At 38.8% G+C, this 18,252-nt stretch overlaps 1 protein-coding gene across 6 annotated transcripts in view; it reads right to left on the bottom strand.

Moving 5' to 3' along the window:
- The window catches only part of LOC112223358 (myocardin), a 167,781-nt gene extending 151,368 nt beyond the window's left edge, over window positions 1–16,413 (bottom strand). For 5 of the 6 annotated variants that reach the window (XM_024386346.2, XM_024386350.2, XM_024386351.2 and 2 more), the window contains exons 1-2: window positions 16,208–16,413; window positions 3,977–4,355 (exon numbers count right to left, since the gene is read on the bottom strand). The gene's annotated coding sequence lies outside the window, so the exon portion shown is untranslated. The remainder of the gene's footprint in view (window positions 1–3,976; window positions 4,356–16,207) is intronic. The other variant, XM_024386347.2, reaches the window with a different exon arrangement.
- Between the last annotated feature and the right edge of the window lie 1,839 nt (window positions 16,414–18,252).

Raw genomic sequence — 18,252 nt, 5'->3', positions numbered from 1 at the left:
GTAAATAAGAAAATGTTGAAATGTTTATGCAAATGTGATTAGTAAGCTAATGGTTCTTCGTGTCAACAAATATTGACTGAAAGCATCTGGGTGATGTGTGAGCTCACTGCGTTCTTACAGACGGAGAATTTTGCAATACAACACTAGTCCAATCACTCAGACAAGGTGGAGATTTTTTTTTTTTAAACAAAGTTATCAGTTAGATTCTAACATATGCCAATGCTGTAGTGGTTCATTACAACAAACATACAACAACAAAAAGAGTTTGGAAGTGTCTAGAATGTTAAGTTGTGTGGACGGAGTGCATCGTCATGTAAATTCAGGATTATATTTCCACTATAAACACTAAGTAGTGTTGTTTTTGAAGCATTCTTTCAACTAAATATTTACATCTGATAGTGGTGATGTTGTCCACTTAATTTGACCAGATGTTTAGGTACATTCAGTAGTGGAAATTACACAATTGTCATACTTGAGTAAAAGTAAAAGGTACCTTAATAGAAAATGACTCAAGTTAAAGTGAAAGTCACCCAATATAATACAACCTCAGCAAAAGTTTAAAAGTATGGTTTTAAATACACTGTGCTTAAATATCAAAAGTAAATGTAATTGCTATAATATAATTACTTATAAGTCAAAATCCACCCAATCCTTTATTTACAGTGTTACATAACACTAAGATCTGAGAACAATATTTTTGTGACCAAATTTTTAATTTTGTCGTTATAATACGGTTGTTAGCAACATGTGAAAAATGTATGTGGAAATCTGTTGCAGCTTAAGTCAACTACAAAACCCGCAATGCTCTCTCTATTAGCTGGCTGGCTAGCTAGCCACAATAGGTAGTTAGCTGGCTGGCTAGCTAGCCACAATAGGTAGTTAGCTGGCTGGCTAGCTAGCCACAATAGGTAGTTAGCTGGCTGGCTAGCTAGCCACAATAGGTAGCTAGCTAGCAAGCAAATGTATGTAAATAAGTAAATGCATGTAAAGTAGCTAGTTAGCTGTAGAATCTCCTAAAACAAACTGCACTATCAATTTAGGAGTCTATAATCTCACCATGTTCAACCTGACAGATTGATGTGCCTCAGAGAGTAGAGTCTGACATTCACAACGGTACCATGCAATGCACCCTGGACTACAGAGGCAGACAAACAGGAAAAACGTGCTAGACCCTCTGTTAAATTACACATTTCTCAAGGTCAGAATATCGCAAAAATATGATCAATGGCTCATTCGAGAGAGGACACCCTAACGCGTTATGACATCGGCTAGTACTGGAATCTGAAATGTATGATAGATGTTTTCACAGGCCAAAAGTCATATTCCTATTAACTTCCAGTGTAGTGAGAGAGACTTTATCACAGTGCGATCGATATAACATAACTCAGATACACATGAAAACATGAAATGACCCAGGGAATCGATATAACATAACTCAGATACACATGAAAACATGAAATGACCCAGGGAATCGATATAACATCACTCAGAGATGCACAAAAACAATACAGTAGAAAACAAAACTATTGTATTCTTCCTATTAGACAATGACTCCCCTATACTAGTCAGGACATGGTCAATCAAGCTCTTAGTTTGAATGATCCAGTAAATTAGGGTTCCCCAACTGGTGGCCTGTGGATCGAATCAAGTTGATGATCTCTGTCCTACAATCTATCCAGTTTAGAGCTTTAGGAATATGTGCAACAGGACAAGGACTCCCCTATTGTCAGGTTGGGCGACTCTTTACTTTAAGTATCAAAAGTATAAACCATTTTACATTCCTTATATGAAGCAAACCAGAAATTGTATTTATTTACGGATAGCCAGGGGCACACTCCCAACATTATTTACAAATGAAGCATGTGTTTAGTGAGTCGACCAGATCTGAGGTAGTAGAGATGACCAGGGATGTTCTCATGAGTAAATGTCAAAAAAAAGAACTACTAAAGTAGAGAGAGAGAAAAAAAAAAACGACTGAAGTATAACATTAAAGTATTTTTTACACCAATGGATACATTCCACAGCCAATTATTTTCAAACACCACTGTAATCTGTAGATACCACATCTCTCTACTCAATCTTACATCATTACCAATGTATAGACAAGAACCATTTAATCATAATGCCAAATATGCTTTTAGTCACTTACAACCCAGTTCAAATTGTCTGTTTAGTTCTATGGCATTAGAAAGGGTAAACATTTGTTTTTATAAAAGGAAACGTTGTTCGATCAAAGAGGGAAAAAACTATTTCAAAGATTAATTCTTAAGAGGTTCTATAAACATTTGACAGCTTAATGGTATCTTGTTGCTGACATCATTTGTTCACAAGTGTAACGTAGCATGTACTTTACACAAATCTCTGAGGATTTGAAAAGAGATATGAAGCCTGAGTTTACTGTCCAATAAAGCAGTAAAAAGAACACCCACAACCATTAGTGGATAACAGAATGCACTTTTACGATGAGGCCTCAAAAGCGCTAAAAAAAAATATTTAAAAAAAATTGATTAACTGACACAAATATTAAGAATCTCAATCTTCATACACTGAGTATAGGAAGGAACACCTTCCTAATATTGAGTTGCAACCGCTTCTGCTCTCAGAACAGCCTCAATTCGTCAAGGTATCTTCTAAGCTGTTCGTGCCCATATTTCTAGCATAGTGTAAGCCCTGTGATAAGAACCACCACACAGTGAGGCAGCATCCTAGCATCTGTTTGTAATTACTGGGATGTAGTGTGTGTGTGTGTAATATAGAACCAGTATTATGGTCAAGATGGTTCGCTCTATCTGGTTTTATGGCCACTCTCCCTGTTGTGCCTTTTTATAGGTCTTGATGATCAGTGGCTAGATCTCGATAAGCCCAATAATGCTGTATTTATTTCCAGTTATTTTGTCAGGTTTACTCCAGAGATCTTATCAGCTTTGTGGACGATGTTTACTGATGCTGAACACTGGGGTCAAACAGCTTTGGTGAAACGTGACAACATTGACATGAATGCCAAAATAAATCAAATCAAATTCTTTGTCACATATATATGTTTAGCAGATGTTATTGCAGGTGTAGCAAAATGCTTGTTTACTAGAAGCGAAGCAGCACCATCATACCCACAATTCTACATCTATCGTTAAGATGTTTATGTTGAGTTTAAATACCCTAAGCATTCGGTATGGGGAGTAATGGAAGACAACCGAAGAGCAGATTTGACACAACATAACCACATGAATCCATCTAGGATTTCTGATACATGTAATTGACATATTTAGAGACATAAAATACAGCAAAATTCATTATGAAGCGCAATATCATGCAGCTGGCATTGACCACGTGTGACCGGTTGGGTTCAGCCCGAGGTAGTTGATCCGCTACGGAAGAGAAGAGACTGACGCCACCAACATAAAGCCGTCCAATGTCTTCTATTTGGAGCCGTTTACAGTTTATCAATGTACGGGGCGAAGGAAGCTGGAATTAACCAAGGGAATGGCGAAGAATTATAACATCTCAGTGCAAACTTGGATTCTTTCTCATCAACTCAAACCACTTTAAAACCTTGTCACACAAAAAAAAAAAAACGCCAAAATATTAACCAAATTCAGCAGCAACATTCCATAATGACAACTTAAACCATTTTGCACAAAGTAGAAGAATAAACATATTAAAACATTTGTAAAGGTGTTGCTGAACCTGGCAGGAGCCTATGTCTCTACTTTTGAAGCTTATTTTAAAATGTTTCATCCCCCTTATCAAAATGCCACATTTTCAATTAAAGTTTATGTCCATATTAGGTACTAAGCTTCTGCTATAAATATTGTAATATTAATCATTTTTATATGAAAAGTGTTAATTACACACCAAATAACTTTGCCGATCTCACCTAGGAGAATTATGAAAGACAAAACCCTCAACGATCTACTTTAGTGTATATTATGACTGGAAATAAACCGATCGCAACCCTAAAAACATCATTAAGACATACCTGTAATGTTGCAGCTGAGTCTGCATCCAGCGAGGGTCTCCATCCGAGGACAGTAGGGTGACTGTGTATGGGTGTCTTCCAGTCAGACCAGAGTCTGATGCTTGTTTCTCCCCTCCCTCTCAGATGAACACGGGCTATTATTTTTTAAAGATATTTCAAGTTGAATTAGGTTTGAAAGACAAAGGGTTGGTTCAGGCTGTGGTCTTCTGGTCTCTCTGCTTTAGCGAAGGATCTTGGACTGCTGGGGCTCCGATCATTGGGATGTCTTCCTCTACCCGAGCACCCCAGTGAGGTCAGTTCTGGACTTGGAGCGATGGCAGTCTCGTTTTCAACTATTTGGTACAGGAGAGACTTCAGTTGAACTCAGAGGTGGCTGCTGCTGAGGAGAAGGAGGGGGTAAATATGTGAATGTGTTTGAAACTGACAGTGATTGGTGCAATTTTAGAGGTTCCTGTCTTCATCTACCCTCAGTAATGCAATTTAGCTGTTTTCTATGGCCACAGAACCATCCTGCTACTGTGAACGTATATAACATAGGCTAAGCGAACACAATTAATAAGTAATTTACTTAGTAGTCTGGGGAAGGGTATACTCATGCTAATAAAAACACTACTGCTACAACTACACTCTGTCAACATGTCAACAGTACTCGTAGTTCTTCAGGTCACAACACACTGAAGTTCACTTTAAAATGAGCTAGATGTTGTAGAGAAGGATAATATCATGCATCTACTGCAGATTCAGGATGTGCGTGTGCAGGTCCAGGATGGGCGTGTGCAGGTCCAGGATGTGCAGGTCCAGGATGTGCAGGTCCAGGATATGCGTGTGCAGGTCCAGGATGTGCAGGTCCAGGATAGGCGTGTGCAGGTCCAGGATGTGCAGGTCCAGGATGTGCACACGCCTATCCTGGACCTGCACACGCATATCCTGGACCTGCACCTCCTGGACCTGCACATCCTGGACCTGCACACGCCCATCCTGGACCTGCACATCCTGGACCTGCACACGCACATCCTGGACCTGCACATCCTGGACCTGCACACGCACATCCTGGACCTGCACATCCTGGACCTGCACACGCACATCCTGTGCAGGTTCAGAATGTGCGCGTGAGGTATTGAATGAAATTGACAGTACCTCACACAATACAGATTAAAAACTAAGCACAGACGCGTGGTCAAAAACAGATGCTTTTCATTTGAGTCTGCTTCTGCAGAACTTAAATACTCATAGTATTCAACCAACGGAGTCACAAATATGATCTCAGAAAAATATATCGGTAATTCAAATCTCCTTAACTTTAAAATCACAATTGGATGTGAAAATACATGTAAGGATCTAATCGACACGCACATTACACAACTTTGCTAGTATGCGCTGTTAAGTATGTAGTGTTAGTTTCCTACTTTAAGTTTTAATGTCACATGCACAAGTACAGTGAAATGCCTTTCTTGCAAGAACTAAACCCAACAATGCAGTAATAAATATCAATGTATTACTGAACAAAAATATAAATGCAACATGTAAAGTGTTGGTCCCATGTTTCATGAGCTGAAATAATATCTCAGAAACGTTCCATATGCACAAAAAGCTTATTTCTTTCAAATGTTGTGGACACATTTGTTTTTCGTCCCTGTTAGTCAGCATTTCTCCTTTGCCAGGATAATCCATCCACCTGACAGGTGTGGCATATCAAGAAGCTGATTAAACAGCATGATCATTACACAGGTACACCTTGTGCTGGGTGGACAATAAAGGCCACTCTAAAATGTGCAGTTGTGTCACACAACACAATGCCACAAATATCTCAGGTTTTGAAGGAGCATGCAATTGGCATGCTGACTCCAGGAATGACCACCAGAGGTGTGCCATTGAATGTAATGTTAATTTCTCTACCATAAACTGTGACCAACAGATGCATATCTGTATTCCCAGTCATGTGAAATTCATAGATTAGGGCCTAATGAATTTATTTAAATTGACCAATTTCCTTACTATGAACTGTAACTCAGTAAAATCTTTGAAAATGTTGCGTTTATATTTTTGTTCGGTATAATACAAACAATAACATAAGGTTGAACAAAAATACACAAGAAATAAAGAAATAAGAAGAACAGGAGAAGTAAGTAAACAATATACAGGCTCAGTTCCAATACCATATTTACAATGTTCATGGATACTGGAGTGATAGAGGTAGATCTGTATAGGGGTAAGATGACTAGGCATCAGGATATATGATACACATAGTAGCAGCAGCGTAAATGATGATTGTATTTGAGTGGTGTCCATGTGTGTAGAGCCTGTACTGAAAATAAATAAAATACAAGGGTCAACTCAGTCTGTGTTGACATTTTGTTAGCTATTAAGTTAGCTATTTTGCAGTTTTATAGCATGGAGACACAATCTGTTCAGGAGCCTGTTGGTGTCAGACTTTGATGCACCGGTACTGCTTGCCATGTGGAAGCAGAGAGAACAGCCTAAGGCTTGGGTGGCTGGAGTCTTTAACGATTTTCTGGGCCTTCCTTTCACACTGCCTGATATAGATCCTGAATGTCAGGGAGCTCGGTCCTAATGATGTACTGGGCTATTCTCACCCCCCTCTGTAGTGCCATGTAGTCGAGGGCGGTGCTTCTGCCTTACCAAGCAGTGATGCAGCCAGTCAAGATGCTCTCAATGGTACAGCTGTAGAACTTTGAGGATTTGAGGGCCCATGCCAAACTTTTCCAACTTCCTGAAGGGGAAGAGGTGCTGTTGCGCCTTCTTTACGACTGTACACGTGTGTGTGTGGACCATTTGAAGTCCTTAGTGATTTGGACACCGAGGAAGTTGAAGCTCTCGACCCGATCCACTGTCGCCCCATCGATGTGGATGGGGGCGTGGCCCACCCCCCTCTCATTTCCTGTAGTGTAAACATTAGTTCATGGTACACACGTAAAAGACAATGAAGTTGAACTAAAATAGTCGACAATATATGTATATATTTAAACATTATTACTATTTTCATATGGATGGTCAGATATTACTTTTAAGCTTCCCAAGATAGACCTACAGCCTATTTGCTAGCCAGTGCTAAATGGATCAGTGTCTCTGACAGACGCCAGCGAGAGACAGTTAGAGTGTCTCTGACAGACGCTAGCGAGAGACAGTTAGTGTCTCTGACAGACGCTAGCAAGAGACAGTTAGAGCGTCTCTGACAGACGCCAGCGAGAGATAGTTATCAGAGTGTCTCTGACAGACACCAGCAAGAGACAGTTATCAGAGTGTCTCTGACAGACGCCAACCAGAGACAGTTATCAGAGTGTCTCTGACAGAAGAGAACAAGAGACAGTTATCAGAGTGTCTCTGACAGAAGAGAACAAGAGACAGTTATCAGAGGACGTTAAAAGGAGCTGGATGCCATGGAAACCAGAGTGGGAACAGGCCTTACTCAGGAGAATAGCAACTTTTGGACAGAATGGCAGGGCATTGACTAACTTAAATGGATACATGGAACTTATCTGCCAGGAAAGTTAGGCCTATTGACAAATTAGAACATAAAATGGGATGTAGGGTGAACATGTGAGGTGTGGTGATACTCATAGCAGTCATTGTGTGTATAACCTTGCGTGTCAGTCACACTGCTGTGAAAAGACACTACGGTGTACATTTTTCACATCTTAGCTCCTCCTCTACCAACAGAGACCTCCTGCATGTTTTAATAAAATTGACAGTAGCAGTCTGAGTCATTCTTGTTTAATATTATATATATATATCCAGCTATGTATCCAATATGATGATCTAGAGACGCTGTGTGACGACAGAGAAAGAGCCCTATGAAACATTAGTGAAGCACTCAGCCTAAGCCTCAAAGACTGAAACGGCATTCACTTCATTTAAATGATCTGTCTGCAAATAAAACGTCTGCGATGTGACTTCTCCTCCATCCAAAGCTGCTTTTATCTGGGCCACAGATAGGGAACATTGAAGTTAACAAAAGCCATGTCCCGCTCCCAAGTATATCCAATATAGAAATGACTCCAGGCCCTAATGGCTTACCTCTCCCAGTGATATTCAGCCTAAATCGAGCCTCTCTCTGGGCTCTGCTGGATTTGAGAGAGGAACACATGAAGCGCAATGATATTGTTACTTCAGTTGAGAGGAATTTGTATGAAATCAAAGACAAACCCCAGGAGAAGACACACACACCTCTCCACTACAGCTCGGCTGTTACCAGATGTCACTAGAGATAGACAGGACCACCACTTGCCAGTGACTTCATTTGTTCATTTAGCAAACAAGACAGCTCTTAATCTAGTGACTTTATCAGTCAACACACCAATTTTTTTTTGCTTTAGTTAGCTTCAAATATTTAGAATTCTCATGGCAAAATGTGTACAACAGCATGAGATTAGCTATAAAACTGGAGATCTTTCTCTTTGTCACATAGCAAAATGTGTAGAAATGCACAGATGAAAATACATTTAAAGACCCCTGCCAAATAATATCAACACATACAGTGCATTTGGAAAGTATTCAGACCCCTTGACTTTTTACACATTTACAGCCTTATTCTAAAATGGATGAATTGTTTTTTTCCCCTCATTAATCTACACACAATACCCCATAATGACAAAACAAAAACAGGTTTTTAGAAATTTGAGCAAATGCATTAAAACTATAAAACTGAAATATTACATTTGCATAAGTATTCAGACCCTTCACTCAGTACTTTGCTGAGGCACCTTTGGCAGTGATTACAGCCTCGAGTCTTCTTGGGTATGACGCTACAAACTTGGTACAACTGTATTTGGGGAGTTTCTCACATTTTTCTCTGCAGATCCTCTCAAGCTCTGTCAAGTTGGGAGCATCGCTGCACAGCTATTTTCAGGTCTCTCCAGAGAGGTCTCTTTGCCTCGATTCTGACTAGTCTCCCAGTACCTGCCGCTGAAAAACATCCCCACAGCATAATGCTTCCACCACCATGCTTCAACATAGGGATGGTGCCAGATTTCCTCCAGACGTGACGCTTGGCATTCAGGCCAAAGAATCCAGTCTTGGCTTTATCAGACCAGAGAATATTGTTTCTTATGGTCTGAGAGTCTTTATGTGCCTTTTGGAAAACTCCAAGCGGACTGTCATGTGCCTTTTACTGAGGAGTGACTTCCGTCTGGCCACTACCATAGATGACTGATTGGTGGAGTGCTGCAGAGATGAGAGAATCTTCCAGAAGGACAACCATCTCCACAATGGAACTCTGGAGGTCTGTAAGAGTGACCATCAGGTTCCTGGTAACCTCCCTGACCAAGGCCCTTCTCACCTGAATGATCAGTTTGGCCAGGCGGCCAGCTCTACAGTAGTAGTTGGGTGGTTCCAAACGTCTTTGAATTCAGAATGATGGAGGTCACTGTGATCTTGGGTACCTTCAATGCTGCAGACATTTTTTGGTGCACTTCCCCAGATCTGTGCCTCGACACAATCCTGTCTCGGAGCTCTACGGACAATTCCTTCAACCTTATGGCTTGGTTTTTGCTCTGACATGCACTGTCAACGGTGGGACCTTATATAGAAAGGTGTATCCCTTTCCAAATCATGTCCAATCAATTGATTTTTGCACAGGTGGACTCCAAATCAGGTTGTAGACACATCTTAAGGATGATCAATGAAAACAGCATGCACTTGAGCTCAATTTCAAGTCTCATAGCAAAGGGTCTGAATACTTATGTAAAAAAAGGTATTTGTTTATTTTTTTTGCAATAAAAATTAAAAACCAGGTTTTGCTTTGTCATTATAGGGTACTGTGTTAGATTGATGAGGAAATTGTTTTATGTCATCCATTTTAGAACAAGGCTGTAACGTAACAAAATGTGGAAAGAGTCAAGGGGTCTGAATACTTTCCCAATGCACTGTATATAGTTTGAGAAAGGATTTCCCTTCTGTAATTTTAAGAAACATTGCCTTGTAAATCCATTAAAACACATTCTCTCTTTATATATAACTTTTTATTTTATGATGAGGCATATAGTGCCTTCAGAAAGTTCACACCCCTAAGCTTTCTCCATATTTTGTTGTTACAGCCTGAATTAGAATTTCATACCATTTTGATTGTGTCACTGGCCAACACACAACACACAAAAATGTCAGTGGAATTATTATTTAAAAAATGTTAACAAATAAATAAAATTAAAAAGCTGAAATGCTGAGTCAATAAGAATTCTACCCTTTTATTGTGGCAAGCATACATATGTTCAGGGGTAAACATGTGCTTAAAAAGTCACATAGTAAATGGACACACTGTGTGCAATAATAATGATGAACATGATTTTTTAATGACTACCTCTTCTCTGTACCCCACACATACAATTATCTCTAAGAACCCTCGGTCGAGCAGTGAGTTTCAAACACAGATTCAACCACAAAGACCAGGGAGGTTTTCCAATGCCTAGCAAAGGGCACCTATTGGTAGATAAAAACATTGTCTGTGGCAAATCCAATTGAACACATTACTAAGTACCACTCTTCATATTTTCAAGCATGGTGGTGGCTGCATCAATTATGGGTATGCTTGCCATCAGCAAAAACTAAGGTTGTTTTTTAGGACAGGCAGAATCCTAGAGGAAAACCTGGTTCAGTCTGCTTTCCAACAGACACTGGAAGACAAATTTCATGTTTCAGCAGGACAATAACCTAAAACAGGCCAAATCTACACTGGAGTTGCTTACCAAGATGATATTGAATGTTCCTGAGTGATTCACGATATAGCTCAATGTTTTTAAAGTTCTCTAATTAAGGTTAATTGCACAATTAAAAAAGGTCAACACACTGCATGTCAAACAGTCTGGAATAATCTAATGAATTCAGGACATAACCATAAAAGACACACTAATAATTAAATTATTTTATATTAGGACAGTTTAACCTGCTTTTTTGACACAATCAAAATATCTGGCTTTCAAGTCTGTCTTATGAAAATGCCCATTTAGTTTAAAATGTAACCAGAATCATGTACAATGCTACTGATAATGACCAACTTCTTGTAGCAGGCGTTAGAGACAATTAACACAGGTCTCAAATAATCTCTCCAGCACAAGCCCACACGCTAATGAGTAGCCATCTTTCTAGATTACTTGGAGCTATTTTCTCGCTAACAAGGTAGAACTGCTATGAATACACCCTCATGTCCGTCTACAACTGTTTGAACAACATAGTAACATCAAAACAAAGTGAACAAGCTATCTGGATAGAAAGATGTTAATTTATCAGAATGAGGTGCCAATTCCTTATATAAATTCATATTTTATGCTCATTGCACATTTATAAAACACAGACATGACAGCTAGCACATAACAGTCTGTGACTAAAATGCTGCTAGCTGTGCGTGGTAGGCGCGACAGAAACTGAGCATTAATATTCTACAATCATGTTCATTGATAGTCCCATTTCAATGGAGTCTGCTTTGTTCTAAAATGTGGCAGTTGGAACATAAAAAGTTTTTTATTTTTTTTATTTTAAAACCTAGTTTCTTGCAATACTGGCTTTTGGAACATTGCACTAAAACATCAATTTGAATTAATTCTATATCAAATCGCCCATCCGTACCTGAGTGGCCTAGTTACAGTTTGTACTTATATCAGCTTGACAATCTATGGCAAGAGTTGAAAATGGCTGTCTAGCAATGATCAACAACCAACTTGACAGAGCTTGACAATTTTTTTTTAAAGAATAATGTGCAAACATTGTGCAATCCAGAAAGACTCACAGCTGTAATTGCCTCCAAAGTTGATTCTAACATGTTTACTCAGGGGTGTGAATACTTTTGAAATTGAGATATGTGCAAATATTTCTAAAAACATATTTTCACTTTGTCATTATTCAATATTATGTGCAGTTGGGTGCAATTTTAAAAATATATATTTAATACATTTTGAATTTAGGCTGTACCATGACAAAATTTGGAATAAGTCAAGGGGTAGGAGTACTTCTTGAAGGCACTTATATATATATATATATATATATATATATAGGGTTAGAATATAAACAAATATGTAAAACATTGTGTGTATATTTAAATATATAATATATCTATCACACACACACACACACACGTTTTACAATGTTTTACATATATTTGTTTATATTCTAACCCTATATACAGTACCGGTCAACAGTTTGGAAACACCTACTCATTCCAGAGTTGTATTTTTACTATTTTCTACATGGTAGAATAACAGTGAAGACATCAGAACTATGAAATGACACATATGGAATCATGTAGTAAGCTAAAAAGATAAAAATAAAAATATATGTTATATTTGAGATTCTTCAAAGTAGTCACCCTTTGCCTTGACAGCTTGGCACACTCTTGGCATTATCTCAACCAGCTTCATGAGGTAGTCACCTGGAATGCATTTCAATGAACACGTGTGCCTTGTTAAAAGTTAATTTATGGAATTGATTTCCTTCTTAATGCGTTTGAGCCAAGCAGTTGTGTTGTGACAAGGTAGGGGTGATATACAGAATATAGCCCTATTTGGTAAAAGACCAAGTCCATATTATGGAAAGAACCGCTCAAATAAGCAAAGAGAAATGACCGTCAATCATTACTTTAAGACACGAAGGTCAGTCAATCCAGAAAATATCAAGAATGTTAAATGTTGCTTCAAGTGTAGTCGCAAAAACCATCAAGCGCTATGATGAAACTGGCTCTCATGAGGACCGCCACAGGAAAGGAATACCCAGAGTTACCTACGCTGCAGAGGATAAATTCATTAGAGTTAACTGCACCTCAGATTACAGGCCAAATAAATGCTTCACAGAGTTCAAGTAACAGACACACCTCAACATCAACTTTTCAGAGGAGACTGCATGAATCAGGCCTTCATGGTCGAATTGCTGCAAAGACACCACTACTAATGGACACCAATAAGAAGAAGAGACTTGTGTGGGCCAAGAAACACGAGCAATGGACATTAGACCAGTGGAAATGTGTCCTTTGGGCCAAATTTGAGATTTTTGGTTCCAACCGCTGTGTCTTAGTGAGACGCAGAGTAGGTGAACGGATGATCTCTGTATGTGTGGTTCCCACAGTGAAGAATGGAGGAGGAGGCGTGATGGTGCTTTCCTGGTGACACAGTCAGTGATTTATCTGGAATTCAAGGCACACTTAACCAGCATGGCTACCACAGCATTTTTGCAGCGATATGGCATCTCATCTGGTTTGTGCTTAGTGGACTATCATTTGTTTTTCAACAGGACAATGACCCAACACACCTCCAAGCTGTGTAAGGGCTATTTGACCAAGAACGAGTGATGGAGTGCTGCATCAGTTGACCTGTCCTCCCCAATCACACAACCTCAAACCAATTGAGATGGTTTGGGATGAGTTGGACTGCTGAGTGAAGGTAAAGCAGCCAACAAGTGCTCAGCATATGTGGGAACTCCTTCAAGACTGTTGGAAAAGCATTCCAGGTGAACCTGGTCATTCATATTCCATACACCCAGTTTAATGTAACATTGATAGGTTTAGGCTACTACATGATACTCACATTTTCCCTGTGCTCATCATGAGGTTGCCACATCCTAGCCTTCAAATTAAAGTTTACAATGTAGATGCGCATAGGTCGAGAGACAAATTTGAGGTGACAGACAGTCCATTCAATCTCGCCTAAAACACTCGACTGCATCTAGCTGATATAGGGTGTAATCATTAGTACATTGGACAAATTCAGGTATGTTAATTCCTGTTTTGTTCCATTTAAGAAACTTTAAGACAGAATCAAATTCTAAATGCACAACACATCAGCAGTATGTGACCAAGCGGAAAAAAAACTGTTCCAAGTCAAACCACTACACACACCGTAACATCATAGACAGCATAGCTAATAGAGCTGTTCCAAGTCAAACCGCTACACACACCGTAACATCGTAGACAGCATAGCTAATAGAGCTAACGTGTTTGGAAACCCGCTACAATTATGCAGTAATGTTACAGTGTGCAGACACCTCATTCTTTCTGCAGGCATCTTTGAATCTTAATTCGGCGCAGATATTTAACTGAGTTTTTGGAAAAACGTGTTCGCATAAACTCGGAAGGAGATTTACACCGAAAATTTCACAAAAACACATTTACTGGAAGAACTGAGCAGATGCAAAGCCAGTAAATTCTGTGTAAATTGTTCCAAATAGTCCTTGTGCATAGAGCTGTGCGGTTTGTTTAAACTTTTAAAATCATTTGTTTTTTTGGTTTGGCATACATTTTTTTACAGTGAGAAATCTGAGTCTCAGTGTAATTCTGTTAATGTGGAATTACCCAGCATGTAATCCTTGTAACAGATTCTAAATCTGATTACAGAACAATACCTATGAAACAGATTCTAAATCTGATTACAGAACAATACCTATGAAACAGATTCTAAATCTGATTACAGAACAATACCTATGAAACAGATTCTAAATCTGATTACAGAACAATACCTATGAAACAGATTCTAAATCTGATTACAGAACAATACCTATGAAACAGATTCTAAATCTGATTACAGAACAATACCTATGAAACAGATTCTAAATCTGATTACAGAACAATACCTATGAAACAGATTCTAAATCTGATTACAGAACAATACCTATGAAACAGATTCTAAATCTGATCACAAAGAAGGCAGTTTGAACAAGTTCAGGACACTCCCGAAGCAAAAAAAAAAAAAATTCAACTGTGTCATTGTTCTAAATCGTATTTTGCCCATAATGGCAAGTTAACTACTTCTATTTTTTAAGATATGATAAAACATCTGAATGCATTTGGTTAGCTCACATTGCACGATGCAATCGTGTTACTAATAGATGAAAGCAGTTTGTTTGGATATCATATCTCCATGATAATTCAATCCAAATGTTTTGAAATTAACGTTGATCCAGGACATGACTGTTAGCTATATTACAGATTCATTGATTCAGTGTACTCACAGTCAATAAACAGGTGATAAGAGCAAGAGGTGGGTTGTACATGAACACTGTGTGGACCTAGAGAGCCAAGATATCCTATAAACGACAAATTATCGTGAAATAAACCAATTATTTAATGCGAAATTCATGAAAACGACAAACATGTATTTGTTTCTTAACATGTCCACCACACTATGTTATAGACAATTCATTTACATACAGATAAACGCAGTAAGTCACTTAATACAGAAACGATAGGAGGGAGGTTTGTCGGGCAGAACGGTTGTGCGTATAACGCAAAGGTCTGGCAACCAAAATGTTGCATGTTCGAATCCCATGATGGACAACTTTAGCATTTCAGCCACCTTTGAAACTACTAACTACGGTACTTTGGTACTACTTAGCTAGCATGTTAGCTAACCCTTACCCCTAGTCTAGCTAACGTTGGCCACCTAGCTAACACAGAAACAACTAATTGAAATTCGTATTAGATAAAATCGTGTACAAGTAGATCCCTCAGTCTCCACTAGCGGGGAATTAAGGAGCTGCTTTTAATCATCACTAATTGCATTCACTTGTTTGAATTTAGCTCACTACTGTAGCTTTGTTCACAACTCAGAAATATGGTTATCCAACAGCTTTATGTCCAATTTCCTTTTCAGTAATGACCTAAAGAGGAGAGATGAATAACATTTGAAAGCCTTCACACATGTGCCTACTTTAATTTGACTGACTACTGTCATACCCAGTCGATAATATTGCAGGTGTAGAGCAGACCCCTTGCAACACAAAACGGTATTCTGACATTTAATGAACCAAATTTGCCAGTAGCCCAACTGTCATTTTAAAACAGTTATACTATGTTGACTGTCCACTATAGCCACAATATGCCTTGTTCTTTCACAGGCAAATCAGCTAACAATTCAATGTACTCTCCCATATCATATATTCTCCAGGGATACTTTCAAAGAGACATGTTATAATAAATAGTATTACCTCACACTACAACACAAGTCAGACCTATCTCCATGGGCCAGTATAGAATAGCGCTGCGCTATGACTTTGTCTTTCTCAATTGATGTGAGATGCCAGAATTGCACCCGCTTGAGTCGTATTTCATATTCTAAACGTAAATTAAAACGTTATATTAATAATAAGCGAACTCGTTAAACTGTAGCAAAGATCACATTTCGCTGAGAATTCACTACCTACACACTCCTCTCTCTCGCACAGGTATACGTTTGTTTCATTTCGCATTCCATTGAATATTTCTGATAAAGCTGTAACTTTTGTATAAAAACCCCAAAATACCTGTAGGAACCTGATGGTAAGAGGGATAACTCTCTGTTGTATGTTATAGGAGATGTCGGGAGTGAAGCGAGACTGCCATTCCACTTAATTCAAAAGTCCTTGAAGGTGTTTCGATTTCGAAGCGGTTCAACTGCTCGACGCTCACGGAAACAGCCGAGTGTCGGAGTGAAGCCGAGTCATTCAATCTTCAAACCGATGAAAATAGGATTGTGGTGGCAGCCAGTGGCGTAAACATACTTTAAAGAACTACTTTAGTAGTTTTGGGTGGTATCTGTACTTTACTCTTTATGTTTTTTACAACTTTTACTCCACTACATTTTTTTTAAGACAATAATGTACGTTTTATTCAATACATTTTCCCTGACGTCCAAAAGTACTCCTTACATTTTGAATGCTTAACAGGACAGGAAAATTGTCCAATTCACGCACTTACCTATTGCCTCTGATCTGGCGGACTCATAAACACTTATTGACTCAAGACATTTCAGCTTTTCATTTTTTATTTACTTGTAAAAAAATCTTTAAACACAATTTCATTTTCACATAATGGCTGTATAGCAACACATATAGCTGTAACACAACAAAGTGTGGAAAAGGTCAAGGGGCGTGACCAGGGGGCATCTTCCCGGGGTGTCTTCCAGGGGTGACAACAAGGGCATCTTGCATGGACTCACTCCATGTGCAATAATTGTGTTTAACATGATTTTTTCATGATTACCACATCTCTGTACCCCACACGTACAATTATCTGTAAGAACCCTCAGTTGAGTAGTGAATTTCAAACACAGATTCAACCACAAAGACAAGGGAGGTTTTCCAATACCTTGCAACGAAGGGCACGTATTGGTAGATGGGTAAAAAATAAAAAATAAAAAGCATTCATTGAATGTCCATTTGAGCATGGTGAAGTTATTAATTACACTTTGGATGGTTTATCAATACACCCAGTCACTACAGACATACAGGAGTCCTTCCTAACTCAGTTGCTGAAGAGGGATTTCACCATGAGGCAAATGGTGTCTTTAAAACAGTTATAGAGTTTAATGGCTGTGATAGGAGAAAACTGAGGATGGATCAACAACATTGTAGTTTTTAGGATAAAAAAATATATCGAATGGAGCCAAGCACAGTAAAAAATCCTAGAGGAAAACCTGCTTCACTCTGCTTTCCAACAGACACTGGAAGACAAATTCAGCAGGACAATAACCTAAAACACAAAGCCAAATCTGCACTGGTGTTGCTTACCAAGATGACATTGAATATTCCTGAGTGGCCAAGTTACAGTTTTGACTTAAATCGGCATGGAAATCTATGGCAAGACATGAAAATAGCTGTCTAGCAGTGATCAACAACCAATTTGACAGAGCTTGAGGAATGTTTTTTTCAGAGTAATGTGCAAATATTGTACAATCCGGGTGTGCAATGCTCTTAGAGACTTACCCAGAAAGACTCAGCTGCCAAAGGTGATTCTAACACGTATTGACTCAGGAGGTTGAATACATTCAGTATGTAAATGAGATATTTCTGTTTTTAATTTCAATAAATGTACAGCGATTTCTAAAAACATGTTTTCACTCTGTATTGTGTGCAGATAGTTGATAGAAAATAAATATATTTAATACATTTTGAATTCAGGCTGTAACACCCTCACATGTTTTGACTTTCTGAAGGTACTGTACAACCAATATATGACTGAAGCTTGTCCATCAAAGCATTTCAATTCCAATTTTGCCCCGATGGGCAACATAAAACAAGTGTAATCGACGTCAACTCATTAACTGTAAATCTAATTCTAAAGATAATCGCTGTAGAGAATTACCTGTTGGTAATATAATATATCAAACCATCTGTTCAAACAAGAAGCAGATTGATATGTAGCAGTGGATGCTACTGAGGGGAGGACGGCTCATAATAATGGCTGGAACAGTGTGAGCGGAATGCCATCAAACCCATGGAAACCATGGAAACCATGGGTTTGATGTATTTGATACCATTCCACTGATTCCGCTCCAGCCATTACCACGAGCCCGTCCTCCCCAACCTCC

This window comes from Oncorhynchus tshawytscha, linkage group LG24 (genome assembly GCF_018296145.1).
Source record: "Oncorhynchus tshawytscha isolate Ot180627B linkage group LG24, Otsh_v2.0, whole genome shotgun sequence".
NCBI lineage: Eukaryota > Metazoa > Chordata > Actinopteri > Salmoniformes > Salmonidae > Oncorhynchus > Oncorhynchus tshawytscha.
Note: the sequence above shows the minus strand (reverse complement) of the source record. Positions and strands in the feature narration are given on the sequence as shown.